At 47.7% G+C, this 15,588-nt stretch overlaps 1 non-coding gene across 1 annotated transcript; it reads left to right on the forward strand.

Moving 5' to 3' along the window:
• Positions 1–14,472: 14,472 nt before the first annotated feature.
• Positions 14,473–14,612, forward strand: LOC146783526 (U4 spliceosomal RNA). The gene has a single exon (XR_014971097.1). It is a non-coding gene; the product is annotated as a U4 spliceosomal RNA (small nuclear RNA).
• Positions 14,613–15,588: the final 976 nt, after the last annotated feature.

A 15,588-nucleotide genomic window follows, 5' to 3' on the forward strand; every position in this document is an offset into this window, starting at 1 on the left:
TGGTTTTGTATGTCTCACGCGTATGAAAGGTGTATGAATGGCCTGTAAAGAGGTTGGTGCCTTGTCGTGGCTTTACAGCTCACGAGCTGTGAGTCAATGGTTCAGTTTCTCGCCCTTTCAATTATTAACAGTGCATTTCATTGTTGTGAAATCACTTGCTAATACAATTGTATATTCTAAACCATCACTCACTCTCGTGCCAAATCCAACCAGTATGTGTGTGTGCTTGAGGTTTAGATGGCTGTGCAGTAATATTTGCCTTTCTGAAGCAGGGTGTACCTTGTCCCTTTTGTGAATTTTGTAATGTGTTTTTTTTGTGCCTGGTGGTGTGAATGGTCTTGTGTGTATCACGTATGAAAGATGTGTGAATGGCCTGTAAAGCGGTTGGTGCCTTGCCGTGGCTTTACAGCTCACGAGCTGCGAGTCATTGGTTCAGTTTTTTCTCCATTGAATTATTGACAGTGCATTTCATTTTTGTGAAATCTCTTGTTAATAAAATTTAATATACTGAACCATCACTCGCCCTCGTGCCAAATCCAACCAGTATGTGTGTGTGTTTGAGGAATAGGTGGCTGTGCAGGATTCTTTGTCTGTTTAGTTTCTCTGGCAAAGTGTATGTTCCATGTAAAAATAACCCACCAACTGTACATATTGTGGTAAACCCATGGGAGTTCATGGTGATGTCTCTCTTGTGAATTTCAAAAAGGTTTTTATCCTCAATGTCCTGCAAACCTCAAAATATCGATCACATTGTCCATGCAATTTTGTTCCAAAATTCTCACGTTGTAGAAACAATGTCGAAACTTTCTTGTTTTGCAAGGGGGTCAACTGTCTTTTTGGCCCGTGCTCGGCGGCCATCTAGGGAAACCTACCAAATCCACCATTTCTGAAAACTAGACACCCGGCGGCTTCCAGGGAGGTATGGCTTGCGTGGATCCCCCAACGTTTCCTTACCCAGAATCCCCTGCAAACCTCAATTTTTGCTGGAAAAAGCACTTTTTTCACACATTTTGGGGTGGGAAAGTAGTGGCATCACCGGGCTTACACAAATTTACCACCACCCAGCGTTCCCCCAGGTCTCCCGGTAAAAATGGTGCCTCACTTGTGTGGGAGGCCCAAGTACCCGCCGCAGGCAAGGGCCCAAAACGCAGTGAGGCGACATCAAAAGGGCCTGTCGCAAAACCACCTGGTTTTGCAAGGGGGGTCACTTGGGTTTTTGGCCCGGTGCTCGGCGGCCATCTAGGGAAACCTACCAAACCCACACATTTCTGAAAACTAGACACCCGGCGGCTTCCAGGGAGGTATGGCTTGCGTGGATCCCCCAACGTTTCCTTACCCAGAATCCCCAGCAAACCTCAATTTTTGCTGGAAAAAGCACTTTTTTCACACATTTTGGGGTGGGAAAGTAGTGGCATCACCGGGCTCACACAAATTTACCACCACCCAGCGTTCCCCCAGGTCTCCCGGTAAAAATGGTGCCTCACTTGTGTGGGAGGCCCAAGTACCCGCCGCAGGCAAGGGCCCAAAACGCAGTGAGGCGACATCAAAAGGGCCTGTTGCAAAACCACCTGGTTTTGCAAGGGGGGTCACTTGAGTTTTTGGCCCGGTGCTCGGCGGCCATCTAGGGAAACCTACCAAACCCACGCATTTCTGAAAACTAGACACCCGGCGGCTTCCAGGGAGGTATGGCTTGCGTGGATCCCCCAACGTTTCCTTACCCAGAATCCCCTGCAAACCTCAAATTTTGCTGGAAAAAGCACTTTTTTCACACATTTTGGGGTGGGAAAGTAGTGGCATCACCGGGCTCACACAAATTTACCACCACCCAGCGTTCCCCCAGGTCTCCCGGTAAAAATGGTGCCTCACTTGTGTGGGAGGCCCAAGTACCCGCCGCAGGCAAGGGCCCAAAACGCAGTGAGGCGACATCAAAAGGGCCTGTCGCAAAACCACCTGGTTTTGCAAGGGGGGTCACTTGGGTTTTTGGCCCGGTGCTCGGCGGCCATCTAGGGAAACCTACCAAACCCACACATTTCTGAAAACTAGACACCCGGCGGCTTCCAGGGAGGTATGGCTTGCGTGGATCCCCCAACGTTTCCTTACCCAGAATCCCCAGCAAACCTCAATTTTTGCTGGAAAAAGCACTTTTTTCACACATTTTGGGGTGGGAAAGTAGTGGCATCACCGGGCTCACACAAATTTACCACCACCCAGCGTTCCCCCAGGTCTCCCGGTAAAAATGGTGCCTCACTTGTGTGGGAGGCCCAAGTACCCGCCGCAGGCAAGGGCCCAAAACGCAGTGAGGCGACATCAAAAGGGCCTGTCGCAAAACCACCTGGTTTTGCAAGGGGGGTCACTTGGGTTTTTGGCCCGGTGCTCGGCGGCCATCTAGGGAAACCTACCAAACCCACGCATTTCTGAAAACTAGACACCCGGCGGCTTCCAGGGAGGTATGGCTTGCGTGGATCCCCCAACGTTTCCTTACCCAGAATCCCCTGCAAACCTCAATTTTTGCTGGAAAAAGCACTTTTTTCACACATTTTGGGGTGGGAAAGTAGTGGCATCACCGGGCTCACACAAATTTACCACCACCCAGCGTTCCCCCAGGTCTCCCGGTAAAAATGGTGCCTCACTTGTGTGGGAGGCCCAAGTACCCGCCGCAGGCAAGGGCCCAAAACGCAGTGAGGCGACATCAAAAGGGCCTGTTGCAAAACCACCTGGTTTTGCAAGGGGGGTCACTTGGGTTTTTGGCCCGGTGCTCGGCGGCCATCTAGGGAAACCTACCAAACCCACGCATTTCTGAAAACTAGACACCCGGCGGCTTCCAGGGAGGTATGGCTTGCGTGGATCCCCCAACGTTTCCTTACCCAGAATCCCCTGCAAACCTCAAATTTTGCTGGAAAAAGCACTTTTTTCACACATTTTGGGGTGGGAAAGTAGTGGCATCACCGGGCTCACACAAATTTACCACCACCCAGCGTTCCCCCAGGTCTCCCGGTAAAAATGGTGCCTCACTTGTGTGGGAGGCCCAAGTACCCGCCGCAGGCAAGGGCCCAAAACGCAGTGAGGCGACATCAAAAGGGCCTGTCGCAAAACCACCTGGTTTTGCAAGGGGGGTCACTTGGGTTTTTGGCCCGGTGCTCGGCGGCCATCTAGGGAAACCTACCAAACCCACACATTTCTGAAAACTAGACACCCGGCGGCTTCCAGGGAGGTATGGCTTGCATGGATCCCCCAACGTTTCCTTACCCAGAATCCCCTGCAAACCTCAATTTTTGCTGGAAAAAGCACTTTTTTCACACATTTTGGGGTGGGAAAGTAGTGGCATCACCGGGCTCACACAAATTTACCACCACCCAGCGTTCCCCCAGGTCTCCCGGTAAAAATGGTGCCTCACTTGTGTGGGAGGCCCAAGTACCCGCGGTAGGCAAGGACAACAAACGTAGTGAGGCGACATCAACATTGCCTATCCCAAATGTCGCCTCACTACGTTTGTTGTCCTTGCCTGCCGCGGGTACTTGGGCCTCCCACACAAGTGAGGCACCATTTTTACCGGGAGACCTGGGGGAACGCTGGGTGGTGGTAAATTTGTGTGAGCCCGGTGATGCCACTACTTTCCCACCCCAAAATGTGTGAAAAAAGTGCTTTTTCCAGCAAAAATTGAGGTTTGCAGGGGATTCTGGGTAAGGAAACGTTGGGGGATCCACGCAAGCCATACCTCCCTGGAAGCCGCCGGGTGTCTAGTTTTCAGAAATGTGTGGGTTTGGTAGGTTTCCCTAGATGGCCGCCGAGCACCGGGCCAAAAACCCAAGTGACCCCCCTTGCAAAACCAGGTGGTTTTGCGACAGGCCCTTTTGATGTCGCCTCACTGCGTTTTGGGCCCTTGCCTGCGGCGGGTACTTGGGCCTCCCACACAAGTCAGGCACCATTTTTACCGGGAGACCTGGGGGAACGCTGGGTGGTGGTAAATTTGTGTGAGCCCGGTGATGCCACTACTTTCCCACCCCAAAATGTGTGAAAAAAGTGAATTTTTCAGCAAAAATTGAGGTTTGCTGGGGATTCTGGGTAGGGAAACGTTGGGGGATCCACGCAAGCCATACCTCCCTGGAAGCCGCCGGGTGTCTAGTTTTCAGAAATGCGTGGGTTTGGTAGGTTTCCCTAGATGGCCGCCGTGCCCAGGGCCAAAAAGCCAAGAGACCCCCCTTGCAAAACCAGGTGGTTTTGAGATAGGCAATTTTGATGTCACCTCACTATGTTTTGCGCCGTTTCCTGTCGCGGGCACTAGGCCGAGCCACACAAGTGAGGTACCGTTTTTCTCGAAAGACTTTGGGGAACGCAGGGTGGGTGGAAATTTGTGGATCCACGCAGATTCCGGAACTTTCCACGACAGAAATGTGGGGAAAATGTGTTTTTTTTGCCAATTTTTTAGGTTTGCAAGGGATTCTGGGTAACAGACCCTGGTGGGAGGCAGTCAAGTCACCCCATCCTGGATTCCCCTGGGTGTCTAGTTTTCAAAAATGTATAGGTTTGCTAGGTTTACCCAGGTGCCCGCAGAGCTAGGGTTCAAAAACTATAGCTAGTCATTAGTCCAAAAAAGGGTCATTTTTCACTGCGAAATTGAGGTGTGACCAGGTTGCGTTTTGCGCCGTTTCCTGTCGCGGGCACTAGGCCGACCCACACAAGTGAGGTATCGTTTTTCTCGTAAGACTTTGGGGAACGCGGGGTGGGTGGAAATTTGTGGATCCACGCAGATTCCGGAACTTTCCACGACCGAAATGTGGGGAAAATGTGTTTTTTTTGCCAATTTTTTAGGTTTGCAAGGGATTCTGGGTAACAGACCCTGGTGGGAGGCAGTCAAGTCACCCCATCCTGGATTCCCCTGGGTGTCTAGTTTTAAAAAATGTATAGGTTTGCTAGGTTTCCCCAGGTGCCCGCAGAGCTAGGGTTCAAAAACTACAGCTAGTCATTTTTCCAAAAAAGGGTCATTTTTCACTGCGAAATTGAGGTGTGACCAGGTTGCGTTTTGCGCCGTTTCCTGTCGCGGGCACTAGGCCGAGCCACACAAGTGAGGTACCGTTTTTCTCGTAAGACTTTGGGGAACGCAGGGTGGGTGGAAAATTGTGGATCCACGCAGACTCCGGAACTTTCCACGACCGAAATGTGGGGAAAATGTGTTTTTTTTGCCAATTTTTTAGGTTTGCAAGGGATTCTGGGTAACAGACCCTGGTGGGAGGCAGTCAAGTCACCCCATCCTGGATTCCCCTGGGTGTCTAGTTTTCAAAAATGTATAGGTTTGCTAGGTTTCCCCAGGTGCCCGCAGAGCTAGGGTTCAAAAACTACAGCTAGTCATTTTTCCAAAAAAGGGTCATTTTTCACTGCGAAATTGAGGTGTGACCAGGTTGCGTTTTGTGCCGTTTCCTGTTGCGGGCACTAGGCCGATCCACACAAGTGAGGTACCGTTTTTCTCGTAAGACTTTGGGGAATGCGGGGTGGGTGGAAATTTGTGGAACCACGCAGATTCCGGAACTTTCCACGACAGAAATGTGTGGAAAATGTGTTTTTTTTGCCAATTTTTTAGGTTTGCAAGGGATTCTGGGTAACAGACCCTGGTGGGAGGCAGTCAAGTCACCCCATCCTGGATTCCCCTGGGTGTCTAGTTTTCAAAAATGTATAGGTTTGCTAGGTTTACCCAGGTGCCCGCAGAGCTAGGGTTCAAAAACTACAGCTAGTCATTAGTCCAAAAAAGGGTCATTTTTCACTGCGAAATTGAGGTGTGACCAGGTTGCGTTTTGCGCCGTTTCCTGTCGCGGGCACTAGGCCGATCCACACAAGTGAGGTACCGTTTTTCTCGTAAGACTTTGGGGAACGCGGGGTGGGTGGAAATTTGTGGATCCACGCAGATTCCGGAACTTTCCACGACCGAAATGTGGGGAAAATGTGTTTTTTTTGCCAATTTTTTAGGTTTGCAAGGGAATCTGGGTAACAGACCCTGGTGGGAGGCAGTCAAGTCACCCCATCCTGGATTCCCCTGGGTGTCTAGTTTTCAAAAATGTATAGGTTTGCTAGGTTTCCCCAGGTGCCCGCAGAGCTAGGGTTCAAAAACTACAGCTAGTCATTTTTCCAAAAAAGGGTCATTTTTCACTGCGAAATTGAGGTGTGACCAGGTTGCGTTTTGCGCCGTTTCCTGTCGCGGGCACTAGGCCGAGCCACACAAGTGAGGTACCGTTTTTCTCGTAAGACTTTGGGGAATGCGGGGTGGGTGGAAATTTGTGGAACCACGCAGATTCCGGAACTTTCCACGACAGAAATGTGTGGAAAATGTGTTTTTTTTGCCAATTTTTTAGGTTTGCAAGGGATTCTGGGTAACAGACCCTGGTGGGAGGCAGTCAAGTCACCCCATCCTGGATTACCCTGGGTGTCTAGTTTTCAAAAATGTATAGGTTTGCTAGGTTTCCCCAGGTGCCCGCAGAGCTAGGGTTCAAAAACTACAGCTAGTCATTTTTCCAAAAAAGGGTCATTTTTCACTACGAAATTGAGGTGTGACCAGGTTGCGTTTTGCGCCGTTTCCTGTCGCAGGCACTAGGCCGATCCACACAAGTGAGGTACCGTTTTTCTCGTAAGACTTTGGGGAACGCGGGGTGGGTGGAAATTTGTGGATCCACGCAGATTCCGGAACTTTCCACGACCGAAATGTGGGGAAAATGTGTTTTTTTTGCCAATTTTTTTGGTTTGCAAGGGATTCTGGGTAACAGACCCTGGTGGGAGGCAGTCAAGTCACCCCATCCTGGATTCCCCTGGGTGTCTAGTTTTCAAAAATGTATAGGTTTGCTAGGTTTCCCCAGGTGCCCGCAGAGCTAGGGTTCAAAAACTACAGCTAGTCATTTTTCCAAAAAAGGGTCATTTTTCACTGCGAAATTGAGGTGTGACCAGGTTGAGTTTTGCGCCGTTTCCTGTCGCGGGCACTAGGCCGAGCCACACAAGTGAGGTACCGTTTTTCTCGTAAGACTTTGGGGAACGCGGGGTGGGTGGAAATTTGTGGATCCACGCAGATTCCGGAACTTTCCACGACCGAAATGTGGGGAAAATGTGTTTTTTTTGCCAATTTTTTAGGTTTGCAAGGGATTCTGGGTAACAGACCCTGGTGGGAGGCAGTCAAGTCACCCCATCCTGGATTCCCCTGGGTGTCTAGTTTTCAAAAATGTATAGGTTTGCTAGATTTCCCCAGGTGCCCGCAGAGCTAGGGTTCAAAAACTACAGCTAGTCATTTTTCCAAAAAAGGGTCATTTTTCACTGCGAAATTGAGGTGTGACCAGGTTGCGTTTTGCGCCGTTTCCTGTCGCGGGCACTAGGCCGAGCCACACAAGTGAGGTACCGTTTTTCTCGTAAGACTCTGGGGAACGCGGGGTGGGTGGAAATTTGTGGATCCACGCAGATTCCGGAACTTTCCACGACCGAAATGTGGGGAAAATGTGTTTTTTTTGCCCATTTTTTAGGTTTGCAAGTGATTCTGGGTAACAGACCCTGGTGGGAGGCAGTCAAGTCACCCCATCCTGGATTCCCCTGGGTGTCTAGTTTTCAAAAATGTATAGGTTTGCTAGATTTCCCCAGGTGCCCGCAGAGCTAGGGTTCAAAAACTACAGCTAGTCATTTTTCCAAAAAAGGGTCATTTTTCACTGCGAAATTGAGGTGTGACCAGGTTGCGTTTTGCGCCGTTTCCTGTCGCGGGCACTAGGCCGAGCCACACAAGTGAGGTACCGTTTTTCTCGTAAGACTCTGGGGAACGCGGGGTGGGTGGAAATTTGTGGATCCACGCAGATTCCGGAACTTTCCACGACCGAAATGTGGGGAAAATGTGTTTTTTTGCCCATTTTTTAGGTTTGCAAGGGATTCTGGGTAACAGACCCTGGTGGGAGGCAGTCAAGTCACCCCATCCTGGATTCCCCTGGGTGTCTAGTTTTCAAAAATGTATAGGTTTGCTAGGTTTCCCCAGGTGCCCGCAGAGCTAGGGTTCAAAAACTACAGCTAGTCATTTTTCCAAAAAAGGGTCATTTTTCACTGCGAAATTGAGGTGTGACCAGGTTGCGTTTTGCGCCGTTTCCTGTCGCGGGCACTAGGCCGAGCCACACAAGTGAGGTACCGTTTTTCTCGTAAGACTCTGGGGAACGCGGGGTGGGTGGAAATTTGTGGATCCACGCAGATTCCGGAACTTTCCACGACAGAAATGTGGGGAAAATGTGTTTTTTTTGCCAATTTTTTAGGTTTGCAAGGGATTCTGGGTAACAGACCCTGGTGGGAGGCAGTCAAGTCACCCCATCCTAGATTCCCCTGGGTGTCTAGTTTTCAAAAATGTATAGGTTTGCTAGGTTTCCCCAGGTGCCCGCAGAGCTAGGGTTCAAAAACTACAGCTAGTCATTTGTCCAAAAAAGGGTCATTTTTCACTGCGAAATTGAGGTGTGACCAGGTTGCGTTTTGCGCCGTTTCCTGTCGCGGGCACTAGGCCGAGCCACACAAGTGAGGTACCGTTTTTCTCGTAAGACTTTGGGGAATGCGGGGTGGGTGGAAATTTGTGGATCCACGCAGATTCCGGAACTTTCCACGACCGAAATGTGGGGAAAATGTGTTTTTTTTGCCAATTTTTTAGGTTTGCAAGGGATTCTGGGTAACAGACCCTGGTGGGAGGCAGTCAAGTCACCCCATCCTGGATTCCCCTGGGTGTCTAGTTTTCAAAAATGTATAGGTTTGCTAGGTTTCCCCAGGTGCCCGCAGAGCTAGGGTTCAAAAACTACAGCTAGTCATTTGTCCAAAAAAGGGTCATTTTTCACTGCGAAATTGAGGTGTGACCAGGTTGCGTTTTGCGCCGTTTCCTGTCGCGGGCACTAGGCCGAGCCACACAAGTGAGGTACCGTTTTTCTCGTAAGACTTTGGGGAATGCGGGGTGGGTGGAAATTTGTGGATCCACGCAGATTCCGGAACTTTCCACGACCGAAATGTGGGGAAAATGTGGTTTTTTTGCCAATTTTTTAGGTTTGCAAGGGATTCTGGGTAACAGACCCTGGTGGGAGGCAGTCAAGTCACCCCATCCTGGATTCCCCTGGGTGTCTAGTTTTAAAAAATGTATAGGTTTGCTAGGTTTCCCCAGGTGCCCGCAGAGCTAGGGTTCAAAAACTACAGCTAGTCATTTTTCCAAAAAAGGGTCATTTTTCACTGCGAAATTGAGGTGTGACCAGGTTGCGTTTTGCGCCGTTTCCTGTCGCGGGCACTAGGCCGACCCACACAAGTGAGGTACCGTTTTTCTCGTAAGACTTTGGGGAACGCGGGGTGGGTGGAAATTTGTGGATCCACGCAGATTCCGGAACTTTCCACGACAGAAATGTGGGGAAAATGTGTTTTTTTTGCCAATTTTTTAGGTTTGCAAGGGATTCTGGGTAACAGACCCTGGTGGGAGGCAGTCAAGTCACCCCATCCTGGATTCCCCTGGGTGTCTAGTTTTCAAAAATGTATAGGTTTGCTAGGTTTCCCCAGGTGCCCGCAGAGCTAGGGTTCAAAAACTACAGCTAGTCATTTGTCCAAAAAAGGGTCATTTTTCACTGCGAAATTGAGGTGTGACCAGGTTGCGTTTTGCGCCGTTTCCTGTCACGGGCACTAGGCCGACCCACACAAGTGAGGTACCGTTTTTCTCGTAAGACTTTGGGGAACGCGGGGTGGGTGGAAATTTGTGGATCCACGCAGATTCCGGAACTTTCCACGACAGAATTGTGGGGAAAATGTGGTTTTTTTGCCAATTTTTTAGGTTTGCAAGGGATTCTGGGTAACAGACCCTGGTGGGAGGCAGTCAAGTCACCCCATCCTGGATTCCCCTGGGTGTCTAGTTTTCAAAAATGTATAGGTTTGCTAGGTTTCCCCAGGTGCCGGCAGAGCTAGGGTTCAAAAACTACAGCTAGTCATTTTTCCAAAAAAGGGTCATTTTTCACTGCGAAATTGAGGTGTGACCAGGTTGCGTTTTGCGCCGTTTCCTGTCGCGGGCACTAGGCCGATCCACACAAGTGAGGTACCGTTTTTCTCGTAAGACTTTGGGGAACGCGGGGTGGGTGGAAATTTGTGGATCCACGCAGATTCCGGAACTTTCCACGACCGAAATGTGTGGAAAATGTGTTTTTTTTGCCAATTTTTTAGGTTTGCAAGGGATTCTGGGTAACAGACCCTGGTGGGAGGCAGTCAAGTCACCCCATCCTGGATTCCCCTGGGTGTCTAGTTTTCAAAAATGTATAGGTTTGCTAGGTTTCCCCAGGTGCCCGCAGAGCTAGGGTTCAAAAACTACAGCTAGTCATTTTTCCAAAAAAGGGTCATTTTTCACTGCGAAATTGAGTTGTGACCAGGTTGCGTTTTGCACCGTTTCCTGTCGCGGGCACTAGGCCGATCCACACAAGTGAGGTACCGTTTTTCTCGTAAGACTTTGGGGAACGTGGGGTGGGTGGAAATTTGTGGATCCACGCAGATTCTGGAACTTTCCACGACAGAAATGTGTGGAAAATGTGTTTTTTTTGCCAATTTTTTAGGTTTGCAAGGGATTCTGGGTAACAGACCCAGGTGGGAGGCAGTCAAGTCACCCCATCCTGGATTCCCCTGGTTGTCTACTTTTCAAAAATGTATAGGTTTGCTAGGTTTCCCAAGGTGCCCGCAGAGCTAGGGTTCAAAAACTAGAGCTAGGCACTTTGCAAAAAAAGGGTAATTTTGCATTGTGAAAATGTGGTGTGACCACGTTGCGTTTTGCGCCGTTTCCTGTCGTGGGCACTATGCCTACCCACACAAGTGAGGTACCATTTTTATCGGGAGACTTAGGGTAATTCAGATTTGTAAAGGAACTGCTATTATATATTGACTTTACATGCATTTCTGCTTTCCAAATGAAAGATATTGTGTAAAAAAGAAGTCATTCTAAAAAATGACTGATAATTCTCATGCTAGTATGAGTATTCCCAATTTCAGAAATGTGCAAATATCTACTGTTTCTAAACTCTATATTTTGTTCCCAAATCAGAAATACATAGGTGTCTTTCATACCGTTTTTTCCATGTACACTTTTTTACAGAATAATTACTATATACCCGATACATAATAAAAAACCATTGCAAGTTACTACTCAGTTTTTGGCTCTGGGTTCGTCGGGTTCTTGGTGAACCTACAAGTCCTATATATCCCCACAACCAGTAATGTCCAGCGGATGCAACGGTAAATTGCTTTCAAAGAGCTGTCATAATTAGAAGAAGTTACAGGTGAAAACGTTGACACAAAAGGCTGTTTTTTTCAACTGAATTTCAATTTATACTACATTTAACTGTTTGTTTCTATAAAAAAACCTTGATGGATCTACACAAATGACCCCTTGCTGAATTCAGAATGTTGTCTTCTTTTCAAAAATGTATAGCTTTCCAGGATCCACTATTGCTTTTGTACCCATTTCAGCCACTAACTGGAAGGAGGTCAAAAGCACAAAAAATTGCAAAAATAGGCTATGTCCCAGAAAAATGCCAAAACTGTGTAAAAAATGTTGGATTTCTATCAAAAGTCAAGTATCCCCGAAAAGCTGGGAAAATGGTGATTTCAACCCCACAAACCTTTTTTTGATAACATTTGCAGGGAAAAACCCAGATGCTTTCATTTGCAGCCCGTTTTTCCAATTTTTCCAAAAAACCCCAAAATTTTGCTGTATTTTGGCTCTTTTCTGAGACCCCTCCAGGGGAATCCACAAACCCTGGGTACCTTTAGAATCCCCATGATGTTGGAAGAAAAGGACGCAAATTTGGCGTGGCTACCTAATGCGGTCAAAAAGTTACAGGGGCCTAAGCGCGCACTACCCCAAATAGCCAAAAAAAGGCCTGGCACAGGAGGGGGAAAAGGCCTGGCAGCGAAGGGGTTAAGTTAACTTTATTATGTTACCTTGATGGTCAAGTGAAATAGAGGTTACTCGCATTAATATGATGAAAAACAAACAGGGTAGTTGAATTAACAATGCCTGTGTCATAAAGTCGATTTTTCAGTCCTGTATTAGCGAGTGACAGTTCAGGCCATTGCAAGTCGGCTGTTGTGATCACGACGCTAGAGCTTCAATCTGCAACGTAGGAAGTAAGTAAGTGTGTTTTCGCACGCCAGTGACAACTCTCCGCGCTCCACCTCCTCTTGTGTGTTGACATGTCAAAGAGAGGACTGGTTGGTGGAGGTAATCTCTCCCATAGAAATATAGTGCATAAAGGACAAGTAACGTTAGTCGGAAATCGGCACGGCGTATTGACTAATTTTAGAGGCAGGTGTTGGGAACTTCTCGCAAAGATTTATTTTTAAGTTGCCTCCGTCTAGCGCCCAAATGCAGAGTGCCTACTACTAGGGTTCACGATCTGTTTTAAGTCGGGGCATGTAGGGAAGGGCTGCCTGCATAAGTAAAGGTGAGCTGTACACAGCAAGAAAGCCGATTTGTCTTTTACATAAGCCAATAAAAAGATCTGAAAACCTTAGTTGAAGAGACCTTAAATCAGCAGGGAACATTTGAAAGCACACATGTTGCAGGTACTGAGCAAAATTGAGTGGGGGTCGATATGCCGCTGGCCACTTATTTTCTGGGTTGTAAAAATGGAAACTGCAACTTTATTATGTCAGGAATTTTTAAACCAATTTTCTACCACAACGGTTTGCACGAAACGAAGCTTCATTTTTATACATCTTTATTGTAATCCTAATGTGATAACAAGCATTTACAATGCAATGGTTTCGGCATTGGTAAAGTTAGAGCTATTGGCATTGCTCATGACATTATTTTTGTTTATGTTTTTTGTTTTTAAAACATTTAAAGAAACGGCATTGTCATGAGCAATGGCAATAGCTCTAACTTTAACAATGCCGAGACCGTTGCATTGTAAATGCTTGTTTGTTTTGAGAATCTGGTCACCCTAGGCAAGGCGTATCTCCGGCAATGAGGAGGGAGCTGCATGCGCACACGCGTGCATCCGAGCTCCCGAGGCACACGCCGGCTATCTGGCCGGGCTCCGACTTGTGTCTCTCTCCCTGCGGGGGGGGGGAGGGGGGCTAATCCCTGCAAACGCTCAGACGAGCGAGGACAAAGCCAGCGACGCTGGCAGCAGCAGGACGGCTCAATACAGAGGAAAAAACCTAAGCGCAACACGCGCTTGAAAGGGGGAAGAAAACACGAGAGAAAGGGCACGTGAAGAAGCGGAGCGTGAACCCATCAATCAAGGCAAAGCAAATCAGACGCGCAGTAGCTCGCACGCTGAAAACACAGAAAGAGCGATATTACAGTAAGCACCACTCGTGCATAACCAGCAAACAAGCGATAAGACAATCGATTAACAAGGCACTATAATTGTAGTGGAACAAATAGAGAGGCACTTATCTTGACTGCGGAGCAGCAAAGAAAGAGGAAGCCTGGATGGTGCCTCTCTATTTTGTCCACTAAGATGTGTTGTCATTGGCTGTTTGAGGAGGCGTGGTTCAAAGCCTCATGGGAAATGTTGTTTTTTACTTATGTAGTTTACTTTTCATTGACTGCTGTTGAGTTAGTAAAGAAATTGAGTAAGCATAATCAGAAGCCTCCGGTCCTGAAATAGAATAAAGATGGGTTAAAACAGGCCTAATGGGAGGTGTTGGACTGCAAGCTACTCAAAGAGCGACAGCAAGCTGTCAGTACCTCGTGATGACTGATTGGAATTTCCTGATTTTACGTATCTGAAGAGAGCACGAATTCCAGGCCAAAAATAAATTTGCAGTCTAAACCACACTTATTTCTTTTGAGTGGTTAATAATATACCGTTTTCATAAAAGTTCAAATAATGGGTGCTGTGTTGGATTTTGTGTTTGTGTACCCTTTCTTTTCTACTGTACAGCGCTCTGACACCTTCGGGTAATGTCCGCGCTTTATAAAAATGCACTACATAAATAAAATAAAAGCTGATACCTTGAATTTTAGATCTGGAAAAGAAATGTTTCCAATATAACGAAGCCAAAATTGTACCTCGGAAACTGAGACTGAAATGCTGCAAGTTCAACAGTATAGCTCCGAAAAACGGCACACCTGCAGTGAGAGCTACATCGAAATATGGCATTATTATATCGTTAAATCATTTTCTCGCCTCCTTCGGTATCCGTGTGCCTGTGACGATGCTGCTGCTTCCATTTCTCAATGCACCGGAAGCACCAAGCCCCAACATCAAACACCGGAACTAGTGTAGTGCTTGGTCTAACAACCTACTTACCATGCAATTTCCCAGGATCCTCTGCGCGCCTCGGGAAAACTTTGGCTCTGGAGAGCTGATCGAAATCGGAGACATAACGCTACCATATTTATTATTTTAGGTGAAGTAAGTCAACAGTACTATACTAACACCCCAACACTGATACATGTTTGTAATGCTCTCCTTAACATGAGGTAGTATGACGAGCGGACCTGAAATTCACCGAGTGTTATTTAGCTTTGCGCAGTGGCAGTATCGTAGCCAATGAGGTCTAACCGAGGCGCGATTATTGCTTATTGAAAACTTTACCCAATACCCCGCTGTGGAGATTTGAAATATAGTCTCCATTGCAATTTTTGACAGTCTCTAAGGAGACTGAATACTCAGGTGAAAAATATAACAATTAGAACAGACTAAATCTTCTCTATTTAATTCCGAGGCGTTAAGCATTCGGGTGTAATGCTGGGCTCTTCCGAAGGGCGGCGTTCTTAAATTCCCGTTTAAATGTGTACAAACCGCCCAGAAAGTTTAATTCTGGAAGGGAAGGGATTTGATATAAAGGGGACACGAGGAGAGGGTTCGTTCAGATTATTGTTGTATTTTATAATCTAAACAGTGACAAGGAGGGGGCATTTCCTTCCTTGCACTAGGGCCGGTTTCTTCACCTGAGAGTATGAAAGGCTGAGTGGATCCGTCCTGATGTACATCTGATGAGCATAGCGTAACATGCGTCGAGGGCACAGGGTGATGGACATCAGAGTGAATTTAGGATTGTACAGCACGTGCTACAGGGTGATACACAGTTTATGCGCATATGATAATGGGAATCGGGTGTACATGTTGCTTTACAGGCGTTGATTATAGGATAAAGTGCATGAGGGGGCACAGGTAGTTCATCAGCAGTGATCATTGTCGGGACCTGGAAGCAGGGGTTAGGCCGTGAATAAGTAAATAAGGGACCACACACACTTATGCTATGCTGGTATGGACCGGAAGTCTCGAGAGACTCTGGCCCCTTTATTTAAAGCCTTCTGGCCACGCCTGGCCAGAAGGTGATACAATGTATGTGTGGTGTTCCGGGTTGGAGTCTCAGCTCCCTGAGGCGGCCAACAACTAGACCGTTACATCCCATCCCAAATCAGTTCAAACTCAAAACAAAATAAAAGTTAACACACATAGTCAGCAAGTCTTTGATTGGGCCTCGGATGGGGTCTCAGATTGTATCGATGTTGCTGGGTGCCTCCTCTCGGGTTCGTGACATCTTCCGTCGCTGACAGTTCTTCTTTTCTGGGGTCACAGGGACTTTCTGGAGCTCCCGGGATCAGACCCGTGCTACCTGTGGTGCTATGGA

Source organism: Triturus cristatus, chromosome 11 (assembly GCF_964204655.1).
Source record: "Triturus cristatus chromosome 11, aTriCri1.1, whole genome shotgun sequence".
Lineage (NCBI taxonomy): Eukaryota > Metazoa > Chordata > Amphibia > Caudata > Salamandridae > Triturus > Triturus cristatus.